At 36.2% G+C, this 27,473-nt stretch overlaps 1 protein-coding gene across 3 annotated transcripts in view; it reads right to left on the bottom strand.

Moving 5' to 3' along the window:
- Positions 1-27,473, bottom strand: part of DCBLD2 (discoidin, CUB and LCCL domain containing 2) — an 89,817-nt gene that overhangs the window by 44,116 nt on the left and 18,228 nt on the right. Inside the window, exon 2 of one of the 3 annotated variants that reach the window (XM_081798059.1) lies at positions 18,930-19,066. The exons of the other annotated variants lie outside the window; for them this stretch is intronic. The gene's annotated coding sequence lies outside the window, so the exon portion shown is untranslated. The remainder of the gene's footprint in view (positions 1-18,929; positions 19,067-27,473) is intronic. 3 annotated transcript variants of the gene reach the window in all.

The following is a 27,473-nucleotide window of genomic DNA, read 5'->3' as shown; positions in this document are numbered from 1 at the left end:
CAATTCAGCAATTCCATTTCTATTATCTATCCAAGAGGAAAGAAACCACATGTCCACAGAAGGGCTATTCAAATGGTCACAGCATCATTTCTCACATTTGCCCCAAACAAAAACAACTTAATTGTTCATCAACTAACTAATGGAAAAAAAAAATGTGGTATATATTCATACAAAGAACTACTACTCACCAAAAGACAGAAACTAATGATACATGCAGCAACATGGATGAACCTCAAAAACATTATGCTAAATAGAAGAAACAATTTATGATATTTCTAGAAAAGACAAAATTAGAAATAACAGATCAGTGGCTACCTGGGACTGGGGGTAAAGTGGGAACTGACTACACATAGGCACAAGGGAACTTTTTGGTGTGACAGAAATTTCTTAATCTGGATTTTAGTGATGCTGCAACTCATCAAACTATGCATTTAAAATAGGTGAATTTTATGGTATGAAATTATAGCTCAATAATAAGGATTTCAAAAGAAATACAAAATTTTATGGTATGAAATTACAGCTCAATAATAAGGATTTCAAAAGAAATTTCATAAGAAACATTGAAACAATGTGTATTGTCAGAAACCATCAAGTGTTTCATGCAAAAAAAAAAAAAAAAAAGTTCAGAGTCAGACACAGCAGAAAAAGGCCTTCAGAGATCTATTCCAAGCTGCTGACAGCTGAAAAACCTGAAAATCAAACACATGGGTGGACTGTCCAAAATAACACTACTTGTTAGAGGTGAAATCAGTACAGAATCTGGGTCCTCCATTTTGTCTGATGCTTTTTTCTTCCACACACTACTTCCCAGTAACGGGGTTGACACTTTCCCTAGGGCTGCAAGGAGAAGCCTTTAACAACAGCATGATCTCCCTGGTAAGTGATTTGGGGTAGCACTTGCGGACCTCCACAGTGTCTGCAGTGGTCTAGCTGCTGTCTCCTTTCCACCCACAGCAACAACACCCTTGTGTTCTTTCCCTCATCATCCAGCAACAGTCTCATTCCTTAACTAAATTAGTAAATGCTTCAGCTTGTCTTTTTGTATAAACCATCATCTCATAATACTACTTTTGCCCTTAACTGAATTATTTAAATCTATGCCACCTTCATTTTGAGAAAATTGCTGAGAAAGAGACTACTCTTTCCATTTCACTCTAAAACCATTTTTTCTTGAATCAATGTTTCCAAAAGATCATATACAAGCAGAATTGTGACATTCAGTCGTATTCTTAAAAATGAATTCTTTTATTTATTTATTTTTTTTTAAAAGATTTTATTTATTTGACAGAGAGATAGAGAGCACAAGTAGGCAAAGAAGCAGGCAGATGGAGAGGGAGAAGCAGGCTCCCCGCAGAGCAGGGAGCCCAATGCGGAACTCGATCCCAGGACCCTGGGATCATGACCTGAGCCGAAGGCAGCCGCTTAACCGACTGAGCCACCCAGGCGCCCATGAATTCTTTTTTTTAAAGATTATATTTATTTATTTGAGAGAGAGAGAGTAAGTGAGGGGAAGAGCAGAGGAAAAGGGAGACACAGACTCCTTGCTGAGTATGGAGGCCAATGTGCAGGGCTCGATCCCAGGACTCTAAGATCATGACCTGAGTCGAAGTCAGACACCCAATCAACTGAGCCACCCAGGTGCCCCCAAAATGAGTTATTCTTTACAACTGTTTTTTCCCCTGCCAATGAAAAAGTACTATAATTGTTTTAAATACATTTCATAATTTTGTATTTTATGTGTTAGATCTAAAACCAGGTAATTCTTTTTTTCCATAAAATGGAAATGATTTAACCCTAAAGCCATATTGACGGTCGTCAGTTAAAAACCCCAAATTCTAAAACATCTAGCACTGTCTATAGATTTTATATATAGAGCTTTTCTTTCAAGACATAATTCTCCAAAGCTTTACAATTTCTGAATTAAGAAAATTAGCTTATGTATGTTATAATTGTATAAAAACTTTTAGGATGAGCAGAGAAATTAGTTTGTTCTAAGAATAATTTCAGCCCACATATGAATAGAATAACATATAAGACATAGAAATCATATTTCATTCTATGTCTCATTGTGTTTTATTTTTTTATTTTATTTTATTTAAGATTTTATTTATTTATTTGACAGAGAAAGACACAGCGAGAGAGGGAACACAAATGGGGAGTGGGAGAGGGAGAAGCAGACTCCCCGCCAAGCAGGGAGCCCGATGCGGGACTCGATCCCGGGACTCCAGGATCATGACCTGAGCCGAAGGCAGTCGCTTAACCAACTGAGCCACCCAGGCGCCCTCATTGTGTTTCAGATTATTTTTTCCCCTCAACTTGGAAAGGTAAGTTCAATTTTTCTGTCCTGCCGTCAGATTTGCCAGACATAAACTGACAAAGAAAAGGCCCTCAAAAAAAAAAAAAAAAGGCCCTCAAACAAATTTTACCCCTTGAGGCACAGAAAACATGCTATTATGTCTTACAGTGAACTACATCCATAATCTTAGCGTTACAGTGAACTACATCCATAACCTTAGCATCTGTATTTTTTTTGAAAGATTTATTTATTTATTTTAGAGGAGGGGGGAGTGCGTGCACACACACTCTTGAGAGGGGAGAGGGGCAGCGGGAGAGGGAGAGACAGAATCTCAAGCAGACTCCACGTTGAGCCAGAGCCCCAACTCTGAGATCATGACCTGAGCAGACCAAGTGTCGAAGCTTAACCACTGGAGCCACTCGGGCGCCCCAGCATAAATGGTTTTAAAGTGACAGTATGGCTCTTCCATCATTATATAGAACTTTTAGAAAAAGGTTGCAAACAAAAAACAACCACCAAAAGAACTAATCTAAAAATAACAAGGAATATGCTACATTTATAAAATTAAAAAAAAAACCACTTAATTGAAAGCCAAGAACATTCAGTCTATAACTTCTCGACTTATTTAGCATTTAATAAATAAATACCAAACATCAAGGCATGTGCATGAGCACACACACTTTGTCTTAGGTAACAGGGTGTTCAATATATATTTTTGCTCACCCTTTATTTAAAAACACCTACTGTGGAAAAAATAAATAAATAAAAAAAATAAATAAAAACACCTACTGTGGAAAAGAAAAGGCTTTCTAGTCCTAAATATGACATGCAATTTAAATAAAAATTAATATTAACTTTATTAATAAAAATATCAAAAATTTTAACATTTAAGCAAAATAACATTCAAAAAGTCCTATAACAGTTACTATCTGCATCTACCAAAAGAAGATTAAATCTTCAGACTTTTTCAATACTAAATAACTCAAAAATAGACTGGTAAATAGAATAAATATTAAATACTGTATTATTTTTAAATACTAAATATTTTCAAATAATGACCTAACATTAAAAACAATATAAAATTGATGTTATTCTACACTTATCTTAAATATTAAAAATATCTGAAGCTATATAATTTGTTAGCAAAGTCAAATGTGTGTGAGCCAGTGCCCATCACATTAAATCTTAAAGGCCAAATGGGAATTGGTAAAGGTAAGAGAACTAGAATCTCTATGTAAGTCAGTTAACACTTGTAAACGCGAAGAAGTTTCATCTGGGCAGCACTAGCTGTTCTTTGTCACTTAAGGATCTATGTATATGTGTGATTTTACTACAAGGCTGATTAAGGACCTCATGAGGTACAAATAATGACTTTTCAGATACTCTTAGGTACAAATGAAAAAGATTCTACTTAAAGAATATTATCATGCCATGCAAAGGTGTCTTTATAAAAATTTTAGCATGTATAATAATACTAGGAAATCCCAAATTATTAGATTGAACTTGGTAGTGCTCTAAAAAATTTTAAAAACTGACAAAAATATATCCTTGAAATAAAACAATGTTTAAAAAAGTTTTTCCAACCCTCTCAATATGGACAGAATAATAAAGGTATTTCCTATTAGCACTACAGCTTTACCTCCTGTTTCTTTAGTCATTTGGAGTTACCTTGTCCTCTGAAATGTGAATATATTCAATCTGTGGTAGAAATAAAACTTTTTAAAAAACTACCCTTCAGTGAAACTCAAAAGGCAGTAAGTGCTTAAAGAACAGACAATCTCAATTTAAAAAAAAAGAAGAAAAAAAGAAGAATGCAGTGGCTGACTTTGTAGGTGCTTAAGTGAATTCAATATATACCAGATAAACACCTCCTTCACATCTTATTCCCAGCCAAAATGAATGTCTCTCTCCTCACTTGTTTGTCCTTTGATCAAAGGTTTTACCCATTATACAAGTAATGCAAGCACTTAGCAAAATACTCTGGGAAAGGAAGAAGAAAATTCATTCCTAATCCGGGCAATATATCTTAATCTGGGCAATGTACTAGTTATTTCTTCAATTCCATTTTCCTAGTTTGGCCATTCAAAGGTACTCCTAAATCAACATAAATCATTTAATTGTTAACAATTATAGGTTCTACTGATGGCTCTCAAACCCCGCCAACATCTCTAGAAGTTTCTCATGGACAAAATAAGAATTTCAAAAAATAGTATATGGATATATACACAAAATTATAAATAAAAAAGTTAATCAAGTATTTTAATCACCATAAGACCTATGAAACACTGGTTTTAGTCTAAAAGAATCCAAGATCCAGGCAAATAAAAATGTTTAAAAAATCATTACCCTTAGGAAACTAGATAAACAAATTAAATCCAGAGTAAGAAGAAAAGATAAGGATTAGAGCAGAAACCAGTGAAATTGAAAACAGGAAATCAACAGAAAAAATTAATAAAGCCAAAGGCTGGTTCTTTGACACAAAAGTCAATAAGCCTCTAATAAGGCTAATTAAGAAAAAAAGAGGACACAAATCACTAACATCAGAAATGCAAGTGTAGATACCACTACAGACCCAATGGTCATGAAAAGATAATAAAGGAATACTATGAACAAATCTATGTCCACAATTTGTTAACCTAGATGAAAGGAACATGTTCCTTGAAACACACAATTTGCCAAAACTCAAATAAGAAGAAATAGACAATCTGAGTTTTTATTTAATTTCTATTTAAGAAATTGAATCAATAATTAATAATCTTTCAAAAGAGAAAGAACCGGGCACAAATGGGTTCAGAGATGATTTTTACCAAACATTTAAGGAAAGGTTATACCAATTCTCTACAATCTCTTTCAGAGGGCAGAAGCAGGGGAATGCTTCCTAACTCATTCTGTAAGGCTAGCCCTACCATAAAACCAAAATCAAACATACTACGTAAAATGAAAACTACAGGTCATTATTTCTCATGGAATAAGACATAAAAATTCATAACGAAATACTAAGAAATCAGGGGTGCCTGGTTGGCTCAGTCGGAAGAGTATGCAACTCTTAATCTCGGGGTTCTGAGTTCGAGCCCCATGGTGGGTGTAGAGATGACTTAAAAATAAAAATCTTTAAAAAATATTAAGAAATCAAATCCAACAATGTATTAAAAAGAATTACACACCATGATCAAGTGTGATTTATCCCAAGTTTGCAAGCTAGGTTCAACATTTTAAAATAATGAAATCCATCACATCAACATGCAAAAAAAGAAAAGTATTGTGATCAAATCAATAGATGCAGAAAAAGCATTTGACAAAACCCAACATCCATTCATGATCTAAACTCTCAGTGAACTAGGAATAGAGGGGAACTTCCTTAGTTTAATAAAGAGGTATTTACAAAAAACCTAAGCTAATATCATACTTAATATAGTGAGAAATTCAGAGCTTTTCCAGTAAGATCAGAAACAAGGCAAGAATGTCCCCTCTTACCACTCCTCTTTTATATCGTACTAGAAGTATTAGTTAACACAGTAAGACAAGGGGGGAAAAGGTACCAGATTGTAAAGGAAGAAATAAAACTGTTCACAAATGATAGGATTATCTGTGTAGAAAATCCAAAAGAATTGAACAAAAAACTCCTCTATTTAGCAATTATACAAGGTTGCAGAATACAAGATTAATGGATAAAAGTCAATTGCTTTCCTATATACCAACAATAAAAAACTGGAATTTGAAATTAAAAACACAATACCATTTATATTAGCACCCCCAAAATGAAATAGGGGTAAGTCTAATAAAATATGTGCAAGAACTATGTGAGGAAAACTACAAAATTCCAAGAGTGAAATAAATGGAGAGATGTTCCATGTTCATGGAGAGGAAGACTAAATATTGTCAAGATGTCAGTTCTTGCCAACTTTATAGATTGAAAGCAATCCAAATCAAAATCCTAACAAGTTGGGATAATTGGATATTTGCATGTAAAAGAATGAAATTGGACTCCTATCTCATACCACTCACAAAAATTAACTCAAAATGGATTAAAGACTTAAATGTAAAATCTGAAACCACGAAACTTCTAGAAGAAAACATAGGAATAAAGTTCCTTGACATGGATCTTGGTAACGATTTTTTAAATATGACACCTAAAGCACAAGCAACAAAATAAAAAATAAGAGGGACTATATCAAACTAAAAAGCTGTACAGGAAAAGAAACCATCAACAAAGTGCAAAGACAATCTATGGAATGGAGACAAAACTATTGGCTAACCATTTATTTGTTAAAGGGTTAATATCCAAAATATATAAAGAACTTATATGACTCAAAGCAAACAACAACTGCAACAACAACAAAACCCAATTAAAAAATGGGCAAAGGACCTGAACAGGCACATTTCTCCAAAGATAATATATGAAAGGCCAACGGGTACCTGAAAAGATGCTCAACGTCACTAGTCATTAGGGAAACGTAAATGAAAAACACAGTAAGATATCACCTCATGTCTGTTAGAATGGTCATCATCAAAAAGGTAAGAGACAACAAATGCTGGTGTGGATCTGGAGAAAAGAGAACCCTGTACACTGTTTGTGGGATTGTAAACGAGAACAGTCACTACAGAAAACAGTATGGAGGATCCTAAAAAAAAAAAAAAAAAAATAGAACTACCATATGATCCAGCAATTCTATTTTTGGCAATTTATCCAAAGCAAATAAAAACACTAACTCAAAAAGATATCTGCACCCCCACATTCATAGCAGCATTATTTAAAATAGCCAAAATATGGAAACCACTTAAGTGTCCATCCATGGATGAACGGATACATATACATGCAACAAATATTATACAACAAAGTATCATTTGGCCATAAAATATGAGGAAATCTTACCATTTGCGACAACAATGATGAACCTTAAAGGCATTATGCTACATGAAGTAAGTCAGAGAAAGACAAATACTGTATGATCTCACTCATATGTGTAATCTAAAAACCCCCCACCAAACTGACAGAAAACAATATCAAGCTTATGGGTACCAGAGGCAGATGCACCTCTGGGTGGGGGTAGGGGGAATAGGAAATGATGGATGTTAGCTGAACCTATTGTAGTAATCATTTTACAATATATGTAAATGAAACCGTCATCCTATATAGCTTAAATTTATATAGTGATGTATGTCAATTATTTCTCAATAAAAATGGAAAAAAAATCCCAGTGAGTTATTTTTTGGCTATCAACAAAATGATTCTAAAGAATTTATGGAGGGACAAAAGACCCAGAATAGCAAATATAATATTGAAGAAAAACAAAGTTGGAGGAATGACACTACCCATCTCCAATACTTACTATAATGCTACAGTAATCAAGACAGTGTGATATTGGTGAAAGCATAGACAAATAGATCAGTGAAAAAGAAGAGAGTCCAGAAATAAATCCACATAAATATGGCCAACTGATCTTTGACAAGGACTAAAGGCAATACAATGGAGCAAAGATAGTATTTTCAACAAATGGTGCTGGCACAACTGGACAGCCATATGCAAAAAAATGAATCTAGACACAGACCTTATACCCCTCACAAAAATTAACTCAAAAAGGATTACAAACCTAATAGTAAACTGCAAAACTGTAAAACTCCTAGAAGATAACATAGGAAAAAATCTGGATGACCTTGAGTAGGATGATGACTTTTTAGATAGGACTCCAAAAGGCACAATCCATGAAAGAAATAACTGATAAGGTAGACTTCATTAAAATTAAAAACTTCTGCTCTGGAAAGACAATGTAAAAAGAATGAGAAGACAAGCCACAAACTGGGAGAAAATACTTATAAAATACACAGGTGATAAAGGACACATCTGATAAAGGACTCTTATCTAAAATATACAAAAAACTCGTAACACTCAATAATAAGAAAACAACCTGAAATAAAAATAGGCCAAAGACCCTGACAGACACCTCACCAAAAATACACAGATAAAAAGCATCTAAAAAGATTCACTACATTATATGTTATCAGGGAAATGTAATTAAAACAATGAAATATCACTATATACCTATTGGAATTTAGAATGGTCAAAATCCAGAACACTGACAACACTAAATGCTGATGAAAATGTAGAGAAACAGGAACTCTCATTCTTTGTTGGGAAAACAAAATGGGGGATTCTTTTTGGGATTTCTTACAAAACTAAAAAGTCCCACCATACAATCCAGCAATCACGTTCTTGGATACCTACTCAAAGGAATTGAAAATTTATGTCCATGGAGAAACCTATACCCAGATGTCTATAGCAACTTTATTCATAAACTGCTAAAGTTTGAAAGTAACCAGGATGCCCTTTAGTAGGTGAATGGATACATCCAGACGATGAAATGTTATTTGATACTAAAAAGAAATGAGCTATCAAGTCATGAACAGACATAAAGGAACTTTAAATGCACATTACTAATTGAAAGAAGAGAGTCTGAAAAGACTGCATATTGTTTAATTGCAATTATATCACCTTCTGGAAAAACAAAACAATAAAAAGATCTATTTAGAGAAGACAATAAAAAGATCACTGGTTGTCAGGCATTGGAGGAAGAAGGATGAATAGGTAGAGCACAGAGGGCTTTAGAGTAGTGAAAATACCACAATGATGGATATAAGTCACACATTTTTCAAACTTAAAGAATGCGTAATACCCACACAGACACACACACCATTAGCCATCAAAGAACGCAAATCAAACCCCAATGAAATACCACTTCATACCCATTACAATGTGAAGAAAGAACAAGGATCTGGAAAAACTGAAACCCTACTACACTGCTAGTAAATGGTACAGTGCAGTTGCTTTGGAATAGTCTGGCGGTCCTTCAAACGGTTAAACATGGAGTTACCATGTGTCCTAGCAACTGTACTCCCAGGCATATACGCAAAAGAAATGCAACATAGGTCCACAAAAAAACTTGTAAATGATAGTTCAGAGCAGCATTATTCATAGTAGCTAAAAATTACAAACAAGAGAGGTGGTGATAAATCTGAAAGAAAGAACAACGTAACCTTTTGCAAACAGAAGGAATTTTGAGAATTGAGATCTATTCGGAGTCTGCTGAAAAAGAGAAGTGTCTCTTGTCTTTTGGGAGAAGGAAAGGATGTAACTTAATGGGAAGAAGTACAAGATATAAGTGGGTCATCTGTGTGGAGTCCTGGGTGCTGGAGAGGGTTTGGGTGCTGAACCCCCTGGGAAATGTAAACCACAGCAGGGTGTAAGGAAGCCTTGGAGGAGAAAGTGGCTAAGCACTCCAAGTGTGCTCCACAGGAAATGGAGGTAAGGGCCTCAGGAAAACGCGGTAGGGGCTAGAACCAATGATCTCTGAAATAATTCTTTCTAAGTGGATAAGCCATAGGATATGTGACTATTTCCTCTACCATGGAAATTTAGGTTTCCAATTTTTCCATATTTTAGATAATGATATAATAGATTTGTTTACAGGTACAACTTATTCCATACTTAAAATAATTACCAAGGCCAGATTTTTTGAAATGAAATACAGGATCATGTTGCTTTCCAAAAGTTAAACTAACTTACACTCCTACCATCGATATAGGGTGTTTATTTCAAGGCAGCCCTTATATCACTTTTTTCCAGTTTATAAGTGCTTTTAAACAATCTGTAAACTTTACAAAAATTTAGAATAATGTAAAAAGAAAACAATAAAAAACAATAGTCATTCTCACATAATCTATTATACCAAGATAATAGCTAATACCACTTGGGAGGATACCTCTCTGCCCAGGTCTCTCCATCTGTTAAATAAAAACAATAGTGTTTATCTTCTAGGGATACAGTCATCATTAAATGAACATAAATGTGTATATAGGGTGCATACACATATGCACGAGCATCGTATTACCTAGCTCTTCATTCATCCATTCATGCACTATTTCTCTGTGACTTTAACATGAACTATTCCTACTAAACTGCTTTTCAGAAAGACTGTATCAATTTATTCTCCCCACCTTGCCCAGCAGTATTAGAGATAAAAGAAACTGTAATCTGTTGTTTTCTTCATTAGTGAAGGTGAACTTTTCCAATGTGTGCTTAGTTTAAAATTTCCTCTGGTATGTGATACTCTTATGCTTCTAGAATATTTTCTTACCAGGATCCCTGCCTTTAAAAATTTTTTTAACTATCTGTATATTGCATATGTGGTAAGAGGGAGATTTTCCTGGGTTGGCCTGACCTAATCAGTTAGGCGCTTTAAAAGCAGAGTGCTTTCTCAGGTTAGTCACATAATTGGAAATTAGAGAGAATGGTGAACACTCCACGTGGCCTCTAGGAACTGAGAACAGTCTCTGGGCAATAGGCAGTAAGAAAATGGGGACACCAGTTTTACAACTATAAGACAGTAGTAGTAGATTCTGTCAACAGTCAGTGAGCTTGAAGAGAACCCGCGGCATCAGATAGGAACCACATCCCCAGCTGACTACCTTGATTCCGGCCGGGCAGGCAAGACCTTGAACAGACAATCCAGTCATGCCAAATCCAGACCTCTGGTCTACAGAAACTCAGATAATAAATTATGCTATTTTAAGCTGCTGGCTTTGTGATAATATTATAAAACAATAAAAAGCTAATACAGCCAGAAATTTACTTTGGTGTACCAGCACACATCATTTTATTGTGCTTTGCAGATACTGCCTTTTTCTCACCGGCTGAAGGTTTGTGACAATCCTGCATCTAGCAAGTCTGTCGGCACCATTTTTTCAACTACCACTACTCACGTTGTGTCTCTGTGTCACGTCTTAGTAATTCTTGCAATTTTTCAAGCTTTCTCATTATTGTTACATTTGTATGGTAATCTGTGATCTGACGTCACTATCATAATTATTCTGAGGTGCCATGAAACCCACGTGAGTGGCAGACTTAATACATGTCGTGTGCATTCTGGCGGCTCCACTAACCAGCCATTGCCCATCTCTCTCCTTCTCCTCAGGCCTCCCTTTACCCTGAGATACAACAATATTGAAATTAGTCCCATTAATAACCCTTCAATGGCCTCTAAGCATTCAAGTGAAAAAGTCACATCTCTCTCACTTTAAATCAACAGCTAGAAATGACTAAGCTTAGTAAGAAAGCATGTCAAAAGCGGAGATACGTTGAAAGGCCTCTTGCGCCAAATAGCCAAACTGTAAACACAAAGGAAAAGTTCCTGAAGGAAATTAAAAGTGTTATTCCAGTGAACATGTAAATGATAAGAAAGTGGAACAGCCTTCTTGTGGATGTGGAGAAAGTTTCAGTGTTCTGAAGAAAAGATCAAACCAGCCACAACATCCCCTTAAGCCAGAGCTTAACTCTCTTTAAACCTGTGAAGGCAGAGAGAGGTGAGGAGGCCGCACAAGAAAAGTGGGAAGCTAGCAGAAACTGGTGATAAGTTTTAAGAAACCATCTCTAGACCAAAAAAGTGCCAGGTGAAGCAGCAAATGCTGACGTAGAAGCTGCAGCAAGTTGTCCAGAAGATCTAGCTCAGATCACTTAAGAAGGTGGCTACACTAAACAACAGATTTTCAGTGTAGACAAAACAGCCTCCTATTAGAAGAAGATGCCATCTAGGACTTTCATAGTTAGAGAGGAGAAAACAATGCCTGGCTTCAAGCTTCAAAGAATACACTACCTCTCCTAATTAGGGGCTAAGGCAGCTGGTGACTTTAAGCTGAAGCCAATGCTCATTTCATCATTCCCAAAATCCTAGGGCCCTTGAGAAGGATGCTAAGTTTCAGACCTGTACCTCTGAAACAAATAATATATTTTATGTTAAAAAAAAAAAAAAAGATAGTAAGAAGGGAAAAATGAAGAGGGGGAAATCGGAGGGGGAGATGTACCATGAGAGACTACGGACTCTGAGAAACAAACTGAGGGTTCTAGAGGGGAGGGTGGGGGGGGATGGGTTAGCCTGGTGATGGGTATTAAAGAGGGCAGGTACTGAATGGAGCACTGGTTGTTACACGCAAACAATGAATCATGGAACACTACATCAAAAACTAACGATGTAGTGTATGGTGATTAACATAACATAATAAGATAAAATTAAAAAAAAAAAAGGATGCTAAGTCTACTCTGCCTGTTCGCTAGAAATGGAACAACAAAGCTTAGATGATAGAACATCTGTATGTGACATGGTTTGTTGAACATTTTAAGTCCACTGTTAAGACCTACTGCTCAGAAAAAAAGATTCGTTTCAAAATATGACTGTTCACTGACATGCCCTTGGTCACTCAAGAGCCCTGATGGAGATGTACAATGAGATGAATGCTGTTTTCATGTCCGCAAACAGAACACTGATTCTGCAGCCCATGGATCAAGAAGTGTTTTGACTTTCAAGTCTTATTATTTAAGAAATACATTTCATAAGGCTACAGGTGCCATAGACAGTGATTCCTCTGATGTATCTGGGCAAAGTAAACTGAAAACCTTCTGGAAAGGATCCACCATTCTAGATGCCATTAAGAACATTCATGATTCATGGGATAAGGTCAAATTATCAATATTAATGAGTTTGGAAGGAGTTGATTCCAACCCTCCTAGGGGACTTGGAGGGGTTCAAGACTTCCATGGAGGAAGTAGTTGCAGATGTGGTGGAAATGGCAAGAGAACTAGAATGAGAAGTGGGGCCTAAAGATGGGACTGAACTGATGCAATCTCATGATGAAACTTGAATGTATGGGGATTTGCTTCTTATGGATGAGCAAAGAAAGTGGTTTCTTGAGATGGAAACTACTCCTGGTGAAGATGCCGTGAAGATTATTGAAATGACAACAAAGGATTTAGAAAAGTTTATAAACTTAGTTGACAAAGCAGTGGCAGGGTTTGAGAGGATTAACTCCAACTTTGAAATAAGTTCTGCTGTGGGTAAAATGCTATCAAATAGCGTCAGGCTATAGAGAAATCTTTTATGAGAGGAAGAGTCAATCGCAGCAAATTTCACTGTTGCCTTATTTTAAGAAATTGCCACAGCCACCCCAGCCTTCAGCAACCCCCACCCTGGTCAGTCAGCAGCCATCAACACTGACACAAGATCCTCCACCAGCAAAAAAACTAACTCGAAAGATTGAAAGCACAGATGATGGTTAGCATTTTTTAGCAATCAATATTTTTAAATTAAGGCATGTACATTTTTTTTTAGATGTAACACTACTGCACACTTTAGACTATAATATAGTGTAAATGTAACTTTTATATGCACTGGGAAACCAAAAAATTCATTTGACTCAGTTTATTCCAATACCTGCTTTCCGGCAGCAGTACAGAACTGAACCCACCATACCTCTGAGGTATGCTGTACAGTAACACCCTCCTGCTCTCAGATGATCAAATCCGGGGAAGTAAAGTACACAAGGTAGAATCTACCTATGGCTTGAGCCTGAATCACATGTATTTTACTTGGCCTCTTGGCCTATATAACTTGGGGTCTACACTATTTTAAAAATGATTCAGGGCGCCTGGGTGGCTCAGATGGTTAAGCGTCTGCCTTCGGCTCAGGTCATGATCCCAGGGTCCTGGGATCGAGTCCTGCATCGGGCTTCCCGCTCCTTGGGAGCCTGCTTCTCCCTCTGTTTCTCTCTGTCTCTCATGAATAAATAAATAAAATCTTTAAAAAAAAAAAAAAGATTCAATTATTTGCCAAGATTTAAAAATCTTTAAACTTTGCATGAATTCTGAATTTCTGTCTTTTCTTGAAAAATCACAAGTAAAAAAAGTAAGGAAACCTGGGCCAGTTCTCCAAATGGTTATACCTAAGTAATGGCTGTCCCCTTTAAAAAGAGAGAGTCATACTCCAGTTTGCTACAGTCTCCACCACTCCCTAAAGTCTCTGATCCTGAAGCTCAGTTATCATTTGTCAGGGTAATGCTGTTACTATACTCAGTCCATTTCACTCATTTATTTTGTGTGTGTATCATCTGCTGGCAGTGAGTTTGTATCCTCTTGCCTAGAGCTTAGAGGTATTAAGGTTATCATGTGTTTTTCAAAGTCTATATTAACCATACTTTTGGTAGATGAACAGCAACAAACCCTGGAAGTTGTTAAATGAAAATATTTTGTATTCAGAAGAGAGAAGAAATCCCTCTGATTTGAAATAGATTAGAGGTGGTGTTAATACTGCCACAAAACTTAAGGAATCTGATTTATGTTCTCAACTAAATGGAAGATCATTTGGCCTACGGAGACATCTGCCACCGAACAACACTCCTCTTACAAACTCACAACTTAAAAAGAGAAGATGGGGGTGGGGAGTTATTTGCTAGAGCAAAAAGCACATCAACTGTGTCCACCTCCAATAGATACAACAGATGGAAATGGAGTTTGCTTAGGGAAGATCACTCTTAATTTACAAACAAACAGATTTAGGTATGGCTTTTTAGTGCCTATGTACAGAAGCACTTCTAATTGCAAAAACAAAACTCCAAATTTGGAACATTCAAAGTAATTAATCAATGAAGTGAGCCCCTGAATATCCAGGCACTGAGAGAGGTATGCAGCAAGAATTCAGTGATGAAACTAGACTGGCACACTGTTGCCCTTGGAAAGCTTAGTGTAGCAGGACAGGGCAAACGCACAGTTGAAGCCCCTAAAATACAGAAGAGGCCATTTTAACACCCAGAAAATGTTTAGAGAAGATACCATCATTAAGTAATGTCCATCAATACAGTTTCTTTAAGAGTCGGGCTTCAAGAGTAAGATGGAGTTGTAAAATCAGTCCTCTGTCTTACAGTGATTTCATGTTCTCTTTTTGAATGACTAAGATGCCCTCCCATAATGATCTTGTTTATATTGTGACTAACAATACATTGTTTTTGGCTGAATTTAGCATTACTTTTAACTGCTTCAACAAAAACTTACCTGCATAGGATAATCATAGGAGGGTACAGATATAATTTCCTTTTAAACAATTAGGCTATAAAGCAGGGCACTTGCTATGATGAGTACTGGGTGTTGTATGAAAGTGATCAATCACTGAATTCTACTCCAGAAACCAATATTGCCCTGTATGTTAACTACCTAAAATTTAAATTAAAAATAAAAATAATTATAATTATACCAAAAAAATAAAATAAAATGTACCCATCATAAATAAAAAATAAAAATAAAAAAATATAAACAATTAGGCTACTGAGTATATACTTAAAAGAACAAGTAACAAATATTTACCATCTTTAAGAGGAGTAGCAGTGGGGCACCTGGGTGGCTCAGATGGTTAAACATCCACCTTTGGCTCAGGTCATGATCTCAAGGTCCTGGGATGGAGGGCTCTGTGCTCAGCGAGGAGTCTGCTTTCCCCCCTGCCTCTGCCCTTTCCCCCCAGCTCGTGCATGTGCACACACTCTCTCTCAAATAAAATCTTTAAAAAAATATTTTCAAATTAAAAAATAAAATAAATAAATAAAAGGAAGAGCAGTATCACCAATAATGGATTTGTCTTTCCTTCTAAAAGACAGTGGTGACTACTTTAAAAGTGTATTTTTCTACTTCATAAAGTCATTATGGATTTTGATTTCAGGGGAATATGGCTACTTCACTGTTGTTGGTTTTTTTTCATGAATAAATGACACATGCAGTATTTGTACATTTAAAAATAAAGTTCATGTGGGAAATGTACTTTTGACACTTTTACTCCTACTTCCCACCTCATACACAAAAATTAATTATGGATTGACTGAAGATAATATGTGTGGAAAGGAAAACAATAAAGCTTTTAGAGGAAAACCTTGGGAACAACTTCATGACCTATGAGTTGGCAAAGATTTTAAAAGGACACAAAAAATGGTAATCCTAATTGGAAAAAAAATTAATAATTGTGAACATTAAAATTAAGTTAAAATTAATGTCTATCAAAAGGTATCAATAAGGGAGGTAGAAAGAAAAGTCAAAGAAAGGGAGAATATATATTTTAATACATATACCCCAAAGAACCCATACCAGAATACAGAAAGAATTCCTACAGATAAGAAAATGATCACCCAAATGCATAAAAAAATTCAACACTTCTCATAAAAGATATTCAAATGGCTAACATAGGAAAAGAGAAAAGTATCATTAGGCATCAGGGAAATGCAAAGCAGAGCTACAATGTGGTATCAGTACACACACACACACACACACACACACACACACACACGAATGGTTAAAATGGCAAAAGTAGAGACAAGTAACTGAAACTCTCATACCCTTGTGGTGGGCATAAACTGGTACAGCCACGAATGCATTTGTCAGTATCTACTAAAGCTGAACACATGCACACCCAGTGACCCAGCAACTCCTCTTCTAGATGTAGAATTGTACATCCACATTCACCAAAAGACAGGTGAGAAAATGCCCACAGCAAACAGTGATAGCTAAGAACTGGTTATATGGTAGATATACCTTAATTTCCTTACTGTTAGAAATTTAGATTGCTTCCAATTTTTCTAATAGTGAATAATGTTGGAATAGACATCTTCCTAACACAACTTTTATTTTTGAAATATTTCCTTAAGAATGATTCTTAATATATACTTCCAGACTGCTAGCTAAGTAAGCTATATCAACTAAGAGAGCCTCAATAAAAAAAAGTACCAATTTCACTACACCCATGTCAACATATTTTTTTTTTACTAATTCAAAATTCAAGGAAGGAATATACTTAGTTTTAAAAAATTTGCATTTCTGGGGCGCCTGGGTGGCTCAGTCATTAAGCGTCTGCCTTCGGTTCCGGTGATGATCTCAGGGTCCTGAAATTGAGCCCCACATCGGGCTCCCTGCTCCGAGGGAAGCCTGCTTCTCCCACTCCCCCTGCTTGCTGTCCCTCTCTTGCTGTCTCTCTCTCTCTGTCAAAATAAATAAATAAAGTCTTTAAAAAAAATAAAAATTAGGGCGCCTGGGTGGCTCAGTTGGTTAAGCGACTGCCTTCGGCTCAGGTCATGATCCTGGAGTCCCGGGATCGAGTCCCATATCGGGCTCCTTGCTCAGCAGGGGGTCTGCTTCTCCCTCTGACCCTCCCCCCTCTCATGTGCTCTCTCTCTCAAATAAATAAAATCTTAAAAAAAAAAAAAATTAAAAAATAAAAATTAAAAAATTAAAAATTTGCATTTCTTTGATTGTAAGCACAGTTGCCTCCTCCAATAATCTCTTCCAGAATGGCAGGTTGGACAAAAGAGCACACAACTTTTTATTAGTATCCATGATGGTAGCCAAAGGGCCTTGATGGAAAATTTTATAGTATTCATGTGGACCAAAATATCCACAGAGCAATACCAATCTTCCCCATCAAATTTTTCTTAGTGGGCTTCCCTTCTCTCTTAGGAAACTTATGCTTCTAGGGTTTTAAGACTTATCTTCTGGAACACCAGCAAACTTCTGGACAGAAGAGAACGTCATTATTCTGCTTTTATTTCTTACTAAAAACTTTTGAAAAGGAAGTGACTCAAGGCTTTGGCTTCTCTTAAATTGACAGCTTCTTTCTTGATAGCTGGCAGAATTTCTCATACCAAGTATACGAATGTAAACAGCAGTGAGTCACAACAATGTGTAAACGTCACAGATGTACTGTCAAGCATCACAGGTGAGACATACACAGCATACCATGAAATTTCTTTCAAAGTTTTTTTATAAAATAAACTTTCACCACTTAGGAAATGTCAATGCTTATTAGTATTTCCTGTAAAGGCCCACAAATAGGAATTCTTGGGTAGGACTGCAGAGATTAAGTTTTATCCAGCTGAATGCTGTTGAAAAATGAGACAGTTGTCAATTCCTCATTGACCTGCCTCAAAACATTAGAGGAAATAGTTTGAAGTGATGACATCATTTATAGAGACAAAGCTTCAGTATTTATATTCTGTTCTAGGCCACAAAGCAGCTTGACCATTCCTGGGTACAAAGATTCACTGAAGTCTTTTGAATTGTATATGACTTCTGTACTTTGCAATGCAACAAACAACCTCATATGATACTTTCTCATTAGGGACAAATCCAAGTTAAATTTAAGTTCCCATCTAGCCTTCTCATGAAAACCATCCACAGTCGAGCAATGTATTTTCATGATGAACAGATAAGGTGCCTTTAGCCTTGACTACATGTTTTTGTAGGCTAGGACTTTATCACACATAAAACTCTGTGGCTTTTATATCTATCATTCAAGATACCTATAATCATTAAGATTATGTATCACTTCTTCAATTCCTGGCTATGGAAAACTATTCTAAATGAAAAATGTTAACGAAGATGATAGCATTGTAATACCTTTAATTCTTTCAAATGAAACAGTACTTATCACTTTAATTTGATATAAAATAATTATTTTTTACAAAGACAGCTTTAAAAGAAACAGGAAGAAACTCAAAGAAGAAGAAGTATTCTACTTTTATTAAGATCATGGACCCCTAAAGCATAGCAACAGATTTCATAGAGTCTACGAATAACCTAAGTGGTAAAAGTTAATGAAAGACTCATTGGGGGAGACAAAGATGATCAAGGTATCCCATGCACAGACAGAAAATACAAGAAAAAAAAAAGTCCATTGGCAGATGAGAGTACTGACTTCAGGGAGGGAACTTAAGAGCGCAATTTTGGAAAGAAAACACTTCAGGGGGAGAAGTAGGTTAAAAGTAATAGAGAGAGGGGCACCTGGGTGGCTCAGTCAGTTAAGCATCTGCCTTCGGCTCAGGTCATGATTCCAGGGTCCTGGGATGGAGCCCCACATTGGACTCCCTGCTCAGTAAGGAGCCCGCTTCTCCCTTTGCTTCTACCCCTGTTTGTGCGTTCTGTCAAATAAAAAAAAAAAAAAAAAAAGTAATAGAGAGGAATACTTTGGAAACTGCACTGTAAAGGGGAGAAGAAACAAAGCAAGAGGGGGAAATTTAGGGTCCTGCAAGACAAATAAAAAATAAAAAAAAAGATACAATTCCTCCCCCACTACCACCTCTCCTCCAAAAAAGAATGTATCTACTACACTGACAGAAGAGGACTATCATGAACCTATCACAAACTATAAAGTAAACCACTGCAAACCACACCTCTATACCCACAAATACCTAGACACAGTCTTTAACTACTTAAAAAATATATAGTGTAAGGGGACCCTGGGTAGCTCAAGTCGTTTAGGTGTACGACTCTTGATCTCAGCTCAGGTCTTGATCTCAGGGTTATGAGTTCATGCCCTGCACTGGGCTCCATGCTGGGCGTGGAGCCTACTTTAAAAAAAAAAAAAAGGAGGGGGTGAACTTGGGTGGCTCAGCTGGTTAAGCGTCTGATTCTTGATTTCAGCTCAGGTCATGATCTCAGGATCATGGGATGGAGCCCTGCATCAGGCTCTGTGCTCACCAGGGAGTCTGCTTGGGATTCTCTCTCTCCCTCTACACTCCCCCCGCCCAGCTCTCTTGCTCTCACTCTCTCAAATAAATCTTTATTAATAATATATAAAACTTGGGCGCCTGGGTGGCTCAGTTGGTTAAGCGACTGCCTTCGGCTCAGGTCATGATCCTGGAGTCCCGGGATCGAGTCCCACATCGGGCTCCCTGCTCAGCAGGGGGTCTGCTTCTCCCTCTGCCCTCTTCCCTCTCGTGCTCTCTGTCTCTCATTCTCTCTCTCTCAAATAAATAAATAATTAAATAAATAAATAAAATATATAAAACTTATATATACTATATAATAAATATGTTACAGAGATTATATATTATACACATTATATAGTATAAAACAAAAATATTTTATATATATGTGTGTGTGTGTGTATATATATATATATATATAAAATAAAACAAAAAATGAGAATCCCAACAACTCAGTTTATGGAAACCCCCTCCCCCCTGCTAAAAAACAATGATAAAACAGAAGGAAACTGGAACACTCCAGACTTAATTAAATGTCCTCAAGCAACTGGGGACATGATAAAACCCCTTGAAACGGAAACTCAGAAGCTAAAAATAGAAATGGACAATATCCAGAAAGAACTAAGAGTTGATTTCACAAAATGTAAAAAAAAAAATGACAAAATTATATAAAAAATGAAGACCATATTACAAGGTGCACAAGGAATAATGGATTCTAATGAAACATGATAATGAATGTTAAAAAAAAGAAAAAAAGAACGAAACAGAATGAAAAGGAAATAAAAAACTAAAAGCACTGGTGAGAATGTGGTTTAAATGGCAAGGAAGATCCAAGTTTCTTAGACTTAAAAATGTATCTAAAAAAGATGCACAAGAGAATGGAATAGAAATAATATTAAAAGTATCATCCCACAAAACTTTCCGGAAATAAAAGATCTGAATCTATGTATTGAAAGAACTTATTGGATACCAGTGAAAACCAATCCAAAATGATCACCTTCAACACATATCCTTATAACACTATTAAGACTTTAAAGGTAAATAAACTTCTCAAAAAACAATATAAAAAGCCAGGCAATAATGGAAGAGTATTTAAAAACAAAAACTCAAAGAAAGAACAGGTCAATCAAAAAGAACATATTTATATATAATCAAGCTGTCCCTCAAGTCTCCACATAATAAAACTTTTAAAATAAGCAGTTTTAAGCATGCAAGAAATTCTGCACCCATAAGTCCTGCTTAAGGAATCAGTCTATTCCAAGATGAACTTCATCCACTCACATTATGACTGAAGAACTTGGGCAAAAAGACAGAGTGTGAACATTTAATATTTTTAAATACAGATCTAGGAAAGTTAGGGATGGGCTGAAGAATAAGATGTTATATGATGTAGGCTACATGTTATGAATTTATGTTCTAACAGTAAAAATAGGGAGAGAAGGGAGAAGAAAAGAGGAAAGTAAAACAGTTCGTTGAATGTGATATAATAGGTAGGAGTTACAGACAATTGGTGGGATTTAACACCATTAAAAATAGACAAATCAGACAGTAAAGATTAAGACAACAGGGGATCACAGGCATTTAAAAAAGTAAAAATTGAAAGATAACACTTAGAACAAAATTATAAGACTTATTAAGCTCCAAAAGCTTAAATAAATTTAATTTTAAATAAATTTAAAAATAGAAGGAAAGAAAACAATGTAAAGAAATAAGCACAACAAATACATATAATTGTAACTTAAAATATACAGAGTTGAGACAAAACATTTCAGTTTTATAAATAAGTACAAATGGGCTTAACTCAGCTATTTAAAATAAAAAAGATTTTCAACTGGGTTCACAGAGTAAGACCCAAAAATGTGCTACATACAAAAAACACACCCAAAACAGAATGATCTACAAAAGCTGAAAATAAAGGGGGAGCAAAGGCAGGTATACCAGGCAAATGAAGACAGTAAGAGGAGGAGGAGGAGGATGTGCAGATGATACTGTCAGACAAAAAGAGAATTCAAACTCAAAGTATTAGACATGACAAAGGAGGAACTTTTTAATGCTGGAAGTCGCAATTTAAAATAAAGATATTACAGTTAAGAACACCTTTATAAAAGCAAAAACCTAAAGAAAAACAAGGGGGAAAAAAAAGAGACATACCAATAAGAGATCAAGTAGTTAAGAATAAAGATATAGCAAATCTAATCATTAAATAAGATCTGAATGACTATCAAACTTTATATCTTGATATTAGAGAACAAACCTTCTCAAGCATACATGGGACATTCATAATAAAGGTTGTGTTAGGTTATACAGAAAATATTAGAAAGCTCTATAAAGTAGAGATATTTATGACCACAATGCAGTAAAAGTTAAAATTATTAACACTAGCAAAGAAAGGTATTCCAACTACAAATCTATTTATGTACTATATACCCAATAATAAACATGTACTGAGTAAAAGGGAAATACAAAACAAAATTAGACTTCCAAAAAAACCACCGATACAATAAATCAATCTGTGGTATATCAGTCTTTTTTTTTTTAAGATTTTATTTATTTATTCATGAGAGAGAGAGAGAGGCAGAGGGAGAAGCAGGCTCCCAACGAGCGGGGAGCCCGATGCAGGACTCGATCCCAGGACCTTGAGATCATGACCTGAGCCGAAGGCAGACGCTTAACCGTCTGAGCCACCCAGGCGCCCTGTGGTATATCAGTCTTAAAGATGTACTCAAAGTAAACCTCAAAGCATTAGACACATTTATCAATAACAATGATAGAATAAATACAAATGAATTAAAATTCTTTGCTAAAAGCTAGGAAACAAATAACAAAATAAGCCCAAAGCAAGCATAATGAAGAAAATGAAAAAACATAACTAGAAACAGAAATTAATAGGGTAGAGAAAAAAGAATAGATCTAAATATAATAAATCATTTCTGATTTATTTTTTGAAAAAAATTAATAAAATAGGCAAACCACTTGCTGACAATCAAGGGGAAAAAAGGGGAAAGCACAAATGAACAAAACAAAACAAAAATGATATGAAGGAAATAACCATTGAAAAAACCATTGAAATAACCGTTAGGAAAAAAAACCATACAATTCTATTTTTCAGACATCACTACAAATAAACCTGAAGACCCAGGTGAACTGGGTAATTTATTAGGCAAAGAGCTTACTAAAACTGAACTACTTAAAGATAAAATCTGAACGAGATCATTCTCCTAAGAAAAAATAAAGAGGGGCACCTGGGTGGCTCAGTCATTAAGTGTCTGCCTTCAGCTCAGGTCGTGATCCCAGGGTCTTGGGATAGAGCCCCGCATCAGGCTCCCTGCTCCGCAGGGAGCCTGCTTCTCCCTCTCCCACTCCCCCTGCTTGTGTTCCCTCTCTCACTGTGTCTCTCTCTGTCAAATAAATAAAATCTTTAAAAAAAAAAAAAGAAAAAGAAAATAATAGGACCTATCCTACCAAAAAAAGCATCAGGTCTGGATGGTTTTTCACAGAGTGAAACCTTCAAATACCAATTTGTTCAAAAACTCTCTTACATTTTTCCAGAGCAATGAAGAAAAACTTCTGAAATCTTTGCACTTATATATGTAACATCAATACCTAAACCTTATAACGACAATGCAAAATAAATTATACACTAATTTTTGCTTATCAATATTTATATAAAAATACTAAATAGATTATTAGGAAACAGAATCCAATGCCACATTAATAGAATGATGCAACAAAGGGATTCCAGGAATGTAAAGTTGGTTCACTGTTAGGGAATCCATTAATATAATCCACCATACAAATAGATTTCAGAAGAAAAACATATAATCATCTCCACAGATGCTAAAGAAGCTTTCTATCACAATCCAATTCTTTCCTAATGAAAAACACTCAAGAAAATAGAAATCAAGGAATATTTCCTGTCATGTATCCCCCAAAATTAATTTGTTGAAACCCCTTCCACTCCATGTGAACATATTTAGGGATAGGGCCTTAATGTAGGTAATTAAGGTTAAATTAAGTCATAAGGATAAACTCCTAATCCAAGAAGATTAGTGTCCTTGTAAGAATAGACCAGAGAACTCACCCCTTCTCTCTCTCTGCTCTGTGGACACAGAAATAAAGTAGCTGTCTATAAAGCCAGAAAGAGAATTCTCAGCAGCAACTGAATCTGACACCCTGATTTCAGACTTCCAGATTCTAAGCTGTGAGAAAATAAGTTTCTGTTGTTTAAGCTATCCAGTATATGGTATTGCAGCCTGAGCGAACACCTCCATTAAGATCAGGAACAAGAGGGGCGCCTGGGTGGCTCAGACGGTTAAGCGTCTGCCTTCGGCTCAGGTCATGATCTCAGGGTCCTGGGATCGAGCCCCGCTTCGGGCTCCCTGTTCCAGCAGGGAGTCTGCTTCTCCCTCTCTCTCTGCTGTTCCCCCTGCTTATGCTCTCTCTCTCTGTCAAAAATAAATAAAATCTTTAAAAAAAAAAAAAAAAAGATCAGGAACAAGAAAAAGATGCCCACCATCTACACTATGGATTAACATAGCAATGACTGGTAATATTAGCCAATGCAATTAGATAAATCAATCACAGGCACAAGAACTGGAAAAGAAGTAAAACTATCTCTATTTGCAGATGTGACTGTGTACCTAGAAATCCCTAGAAAGTGAATGATAAAACGGAATAAAAAAAACCCCAGTAAAATAGGATATAAAATCATCACATAGAAATCAATAGTCTTCATAAAATTAGTAACCAGTAAGAGGATACAATGGCAAAACAAACAAAACCAAAACATTTCCACTTACAATAGCAACAGGGAAGATATTTAGGAACAACTTCAACAAAAAAAATGTGTAAAATTTACATGAGAAAGTTCAAAACACCCTTGAAAACAACAAAATTAGATTTGAATAGAAAAAAAGCAGCTCTTGTTCTTGAATAAGATGACTCAACATAACAAATTATGAACAATCACAATAAAAAATACCAACAAACATTTTTATGAAGTTGGACACGTTGATAACTAAACTTCATATGGATCAATAAACAGGCAAGAATAGCCAAGAAAACACTAAAAATAAACATCCTTAAAGAGAGACTAGGCATTAAAACATTTTATATAGCCTCTATCATTAAAACTGACGTTTTGGTTATGTGAATATTGACCAGTGGAACACAACAGAAAACCCAGAAATAAACCCAAGTATGTAGAGAACTTGATATATGATAAAGTCAGTATCTCAAATCACTGAGGCAAAGGCAGACCTTTAAATGCATAGTGTTAGGACAAGTGACTAGTCATCTGGAAAAGATACAATTAGATATACACTTTGTATCATACAAAAGAATATCCCCAAATGGACCAGGAATCTAAATATAAAATAAATGAAACCACATACATGTACTAGAAGAAAACATGGGTAAATTTATATTTAACTGGGATGTAAGGAGAGGCTTTCCAATTAGGATTCAGAATCCAGATGCAAACGAGTGATACATTTGCTACATTGAAAAAAACCTACATGGCAACAAAACCAGATAAACAAGTTCCACAGGGGCACGCCTGGGTGGTTGAGTGTCTGCCTTTGGCTCAGGTCATGATCCGGAGTCCTGGGGTTTGGGATGAGCCCTGCTCAGTGGGGAGTCTGCCCCTCCCTCTGCCCCTCACCCTGCTCATGCTCCCTCCCTCTCACTCGCTCTCTCTCAAATAAATAAAATCTTAAAAAAAAAAGTTCCATAAACAAGTCAAACAAGGAGAAACTGTCTGCAGTATGTATCACATAGAGGCTACTATCACTAAAAGATAGTAACAGTATTCCTAGGACCAGAGAAAAACAAAGACCAAAAAAACGTGACAGAAAAATGAGCAAATGACACAAAAAGTTGTTTAAAAAAAATGAACCTTTGACATACAAAAAAATATGTTCAATATCACTCATACTAAGAGAAATGCAAATTACAAGTATATTGCGATACCATTTCTCACCTATCAGTTGGCAAAACTTAAAAAGCATGATGATGCACACCCTGGCAACACTGTGGGGAAACAGGCATTTTTATGCACTGCTGAATGGAAATGCAAGTTGGCATAACCCTTGTAGAGGGGAATCTGGTAATAGCTAACAAAGCTATATATACATTTATCTTTTGAACCAATAGTTGCATTTCAGGAATTTGTTCTGAAGAAACACCTCCAAGAATACAAAAATACATCTGCATAAAGTTATTTGTTGCAGCACCGTTTGTAACTGCACGATACTGGAAGGATCTGTACACAAAAGAGTGGTTAAATAAACTGCAGTACCTCCATACTGTGGAGTTCTCTGCAGCTGTAAAAAGAATTAAGGGCTATGTCTATGCACTGTTGTTGGAATGACTTCCTTCTTAGGTAAGGGAAAAGCAAAGTACAAAAGAATATCAACAGTGTATTAGATTTGAACTTCAGAATGTCTCTAACAAATCAGATCTTAAAAAAAAATAATTATAGGGGCACCTGGGTGGCTCAGTCAGTTAAGCATCTGCCTTCGCCTCAGGTCATGATCTCAGGGTCCTGGGATCGAGCCCTGCATCGGGCTCCCTGCTTAGCAGGGAGCCTGCTTCTCCCTCTCCCTCTGCCTGCCTCTCTGCCTACTTGTGATCTCTGACAAATAAATAAATAAAATTTTTAAAGAAAAATAATTATAACATTAACACACCAAAAACAATCACTCCTGCTAGCACTGAACGCCTGATTCCTCTTAAAATTTCTCTGGATTATCTTAACATGTCTTCCTGCAGCTTGAATCAAGATCAAAACAAGGTCCACACATTATTTTTGGAAGATGTAACTCCTGAAAGTATGACAATTCCCTCTACTTCTCTCCTTTTTTTAAAAATGCTATTGACAGATGGTCTTTATGGTTGATAAAACGTGTTTCTCTAGCTCCTTTATTTCCTGTAAACTGCTAAGGGCTTGATGGGACTGTGGCTCACCTTTTTTCACTGCTGTTACAAGACTGCTTAGGTGGTACTGTTTACTCCCTACTGCACCACCCGTTTAATACAGTTGCCCTCTATTAGTGTTATAGTGGTTTCTAGATCCTCAGGCAATCTGAGTTCCTAAAAGCTTATCCGAGACCATATATTCATGGCAATATACACACGGTGATCAAGCTACCAGGTTAATTAAGAGTTGACTGAGAGACAACAGAGGTTATCAACGGCAGTAAGAGAAGCTGGCCAGGAATTGTTTCTCTCATAGGTAAGAGGCCAAAACGTAGAGGCAAGATGAAGGATTTGACTTGATATGGAGAGGAGGCCGCCAGAGGATGAACATCATGCTTACAGAAAAGATACTGGGTTCCACTTATAGTTCTAAAAGATATTTTATACACTAGTACCAATAAATGTTTCCAAATTAACTCATGGAGAATTCAAGATTTACTGTATGATGTTAGTTCACCCAAACAGTCTTAGACATTTTCCACCTTTAAGCCTAAGGGACTGATCTCTAAGCCAAAGATTCTCAACATGACTACAAAGCAGATTCTCCTGGGAAGCCTTTAAATTCCAGAGGCGTGGGTCCCACCCAATCAATTCTGATTCAACTGGTCTAGGATGGGGATACAGTATTATTTAGTATATAGTATTATTAAAAATCTTTCCAGGTGGGCGCCTGGGTGGCTCAGTTGGTTAAGCGACTGCCTTCGGCTCAGGTCATGATCCTGGAGTCCCTGGATCGAGTCCCGCATCGGGCTCCCTGCTCGGCAGGGAGTCTGCTTCTCCCTCTGACCCTCCCAACCCTCCCCCCTCTCATGTGCTCTCTCTCTCAGTCTCTCTCTCTCAAATAAATAAATAAAATCTTTAA

Source organism: Leptonychotes weddellii, chromosome 1 (genome assembly GCF_054177405.1).
Source record: "Leptonychotes weddellii isolate Sample4059 chromosome 1, ASM5417740v2, whole genome shotgun sequence".
NCBI classification, from domain to species: domain Eukaryota; kingdom Metazoa; phylum Chordata; class Mammalia; order Carnivora; family Phocidae; genus Leptonychotes; species Leptonychotes weddellii.
This window is presented reverse-complemented; position numbering and strand designations above follow the sequence as displayed.